Here is a 4,099-nt window from a genome sequence, read left to right on the forward strand (position 1 = left end):
ATAGCTATCAATATATGCCATGCATTAATTTAGACATGAGAGATATAGTAAAGAACAAAGAAGACAGAAACCATTGCCTCTTGGAGCTCATATTCAAGGCAAGGGGGAGAAATAATAAGTAAGATCTATAACTAAATATACATTAGATAGTTCTATGAAGAAAAAGTAAAGCAGGAAAGGGGCATGTAAATAGTTTGGCAGAGGGGGTTGGAATTTTAAGATGCCCAGGGCAGATTTCACCGAGAAAGTGACTTTTCTAGTCAAGAGATGAAGGAAGTGGGGAGCAAGCTATGCAGATTGCTGTGGATGGCAATGGTCATTTGGACACATAGGTTTGTTATTTAAGAGAAAAGTTCCAAGCTGGAGATAACTGAGAAGTCATCACCTAATAGATGACATTAAAATTAAAGCCGGGCTTACCTGATAGCTCAGTGGTAAGGAATCTGCCTACCAATGCAGGAGACATGAGTTTGATACCTGGTCTGGGAAGATCCTACATGCTGTAGAGCAACTAAGCCAATGTGCCACAATTACTGAACCCACTGGCTGCAGCTACTGAAGCCCTTGCACCCTAGAGACCACTCTCTGCAACAAGAGAAGCCTCTGTAGTGAGAAGCCCTAGCATTGCACCTAGAAAGTAACCCCTAGTCACCCCAACTAGAGAAAAACCCGTGCAGCCCTGAAGACCCAGCATAGCCAAAGTTAAATGAATAAATACAGCTAAAGCCATTACAGTGAAAAAGATCATCAGAGAGTGGTTGTAAACAAAGGAAGCAAAAATAGTCCAAATATGGAACCTTACAGCATGCACATGCACAAATGCGAAAGAGAAATTACCAGCAAAAGAGATTGAAAGGGATTATGAGCCATGTAAGAATATAATTGGCTGGGTGTGGTTCCTGGGAGCAAAATGAGGATGGATCTCAGAGTAGAAAGAATGATGTTGAGAAAGAGAAATGACCCTGGATTTAGTAACTTAGCAATCACTGGTATTCTCTGGAAAAACTGTTGTTGGTGGAATGTTGGTGACAAAAACCTATTTGGAGTGAGTGTAAGAGCGAAAGGAAGGAGAGAAACAAGGAGAATGTGTCCAGATGACTCTTTCAAGAGGTTGTGCTGTAAAGAGAAGGAGAGAAAGAAACGTAACTGATGAAGACAGAGAGGGATCAGTAGGGGGATTTCTTTCTTTCTTATTTAAAAAAATTTAATTATTTTAAAATAATTTTATTGAAGTATTGTTGCTTTACAGTGTTGTGTTGTTTCTGCTGTATAGCAAAGTGACTCAATTATACATATTGCAATAATTATATTCTTTTCTATTATGGCTTATTGTAAAATATTGAATATAGTTCCCTGTGCTATACAGTAGGACCTTGTTGTTTATCCATTCTCTATATACTAGTTTACATCTGCTAACCCCAACCTCCCACTCCTTCCTTCTCATTCCTTTCCCAATGAGAGTTCAGGTCTTAATGCCACGAACTTCCTACTTGGGTTCTTAGCTCAGCTAGGACTCAGTGCTTCTCATCTGTAAAACATGGAGAAGAATATATCTGCCTCATATAGTTGGTTTGAAAATCAAGTGAAAAAGTTCATGTAGAGATCAGTAAACTTTAGTTACTGATTATATTATATTAGTAACACTAATGTTATTATAGCAGGGTTTTTGTGAAGACTGATCGAAGTCTAGATGTGAAAGTGTAGAGTGCCATACACTTATGGAAGGAGTACTCTGTACATTTTTCTTTTCTTTTTTCCCTAACCAACAAATGAAACAGGCCACTCTGAGATCACTTGATGAAGTTTGATAATGGAAAATTTATAAAAGAGAGAGAGAAGCATCTTAAGTATTTGGATTTATTTACTATTTGGATTAATTTACTAATGAGGCATAACTTAAGAATAAAAGGAATCACGGAAAAAAAATTCTGTCTTGTGTAATAGGAAATACCAAACAGAAGAGAATGCTGGCAGCAATGGGAATGTACACAGAAAGATCTTACTAGCTTCCCAGTTTCTCGATGCTAGTGCCATCTCTGAGCTGTCAGGGGCTTTCCAGGCAGTTCTCACCTGTACTGAAGCAGCAGGTAACACCTCCTGAGATGCAAGATAGATGTGGCAGACAATGTGCAGGTGTGTGTGCCAGTGGACTTTATTCATACCATCTTGGAATGCCACTGTTTCAACTCCTAAATCTGATTATTCATTGGAAGGACTGATGCTGAAGCTAAAGCTCCAATACTTTGGCCACCTGATGTGAAGAGCCGACTCATTGGAAAAGACCCTGATGCTAGGAAAGATTGAAGGCAGGAGGATGAGGGGGCCACAGAGGATGAGATGGTTAGATAGCATCATCTATTTAATGGACAAGAATTTGAACAAACTCTGGGAGTTACTGAAGGACCGGGAAGCCTCGTGTGCTGCAGTCCATAGTTTTGCAAAGAGTCAAACATGACTTAGAGACTGAACAACAACAACAGGTCTTCAAATAGTATATGTAAAAGCTTATTTAAAATTTCTCCTTTTCTTTTAGAGAATAGAAAATTCATTAATGTTCATGTAAAAGCATAATCAAATCATCATTAACAGCGACAATCAAGGTATTATTTTAAAATGATCTTTGAAAGAGTGATTTGCTGAAAGTGTAACAACTATTCCATCACCTTTATTCAAAACAACCACCTATATGTGCAAGGGACTGGGTTTTGTACTGTAACTAAAGTGAAATGGACATAGGCTATGTCTTCCTGGAAATTTTGGAAGTGTGGAGGTATGAGTAGGTTGAGTTCTAAGGAGAAAACTGAAAATTTCTTAAGGAGAGTACACTATCATCTCAGAGGAAAAGAAAATCATATAGGGAAATTTATGGAAGAGGGAACTGGTGGGTTCATTCTTAAGGGTTAGATAGGATATAGAAATGAATGATCATCCAAATCCACTCAACATGCAAATCTGAATGTATAAATTTAGGTATGCTAACTAAGATGCTAACTCCTTGGAGGCGCAGGCGTATTTGAAGAAAAAGATTCTTCTTCAGCAGTAACTGTTCATTTCCATTATGGGTTGATTCCATTGAGGTAAGCCCTACTCTCAAAATGATCCTTTTCTGAGTTGCTGTATGCTGAGATGGAGAATGGAATGAGTCCTTGACATGTAAGTGTCAAAGAGTTGCCCAGTTCATGGATCCATTAAAGTGAAAAGGAGAAGACAAGGTGAAGATGTAGAAGGCCTTGAGCTCACCTCCTCCCTCAAGAACACCAAAATCAGAACTAACTGTTGAGCAACCATCAATAAAATAGACTGGAACCTGCCAAAAAAGGCATCCTACATAGAAGGATATAAAGAAGAAACCATCATCTATTAGACATGTCCCAGATCAGTAACATAAAATTGCTCATCATTCCTGAATAGTGTGGTGTTTCTCTCCTCTGTGTTTTTGCTTAGGCCATCCCCTCTGCCAAAAATGCCTTTTCCCTTTGTCTTAACCTGGGTAACTAAACTCAGTGGCTATCTTTGCCAAGACAGGTGACTCCACGGAGAGGAACCTTCCCAACTTGCTTGTACTCATGTAGTACCCTGGGATGACCTCTGCCCTCAGACAGCTCATGGTGCCGATGACTAAGTAGCCCTTTTCCTGAGTTCTCCCTTCACAACGAGCTCCTCACTTTTCCATCCTTTTTGCCATGCACATCGTAGGCATTCCAATCAGCTACTGTATCTTTCCTGGGGAAAATACAGTCCACTTACATATTCTGTGAAGTCTTGATATATTTGGATTTATTTTTAATCTTACTTGGTACTACTTAAACCATTTCCTGGTAAAGAACCTGCCTGCCAATGCAGGAAATGTAAGAGACTTGAGTTCATTCTCTGGGTCAGGAAGATTCCCTGGAGGAGGGCATGGCAGCCAAGTCCAGTATTCTTGCCTGGAGAATCCCATGGACAGAGGAGCCTGGTGGGCTACAGTCCGTGGGGTTGCAAAGAGTCAGACAGGACTGAAGCAACACAGCAAAAGCACAACACAATAAACAATTTTCTGGGCTTTCCAGGTGGCAACAGTGGTAAAGAACCCTCCCGCCAATGCAGGAGACAACAGAAA

Source organism: Cervus canadensis, chromosome 8 (genome assembly GCF_019320065.1).
Source record: "Cervus canadensis isolate Bull #8, Minnesota chromosome 8, ASM1932006v1, whole genome shotgun sequence".
NCBI lineage: Eukaryota > Metazoa > Chordata > Mammalia > Artiodactyla > Cervidae > Cervus > Cervus canadensis.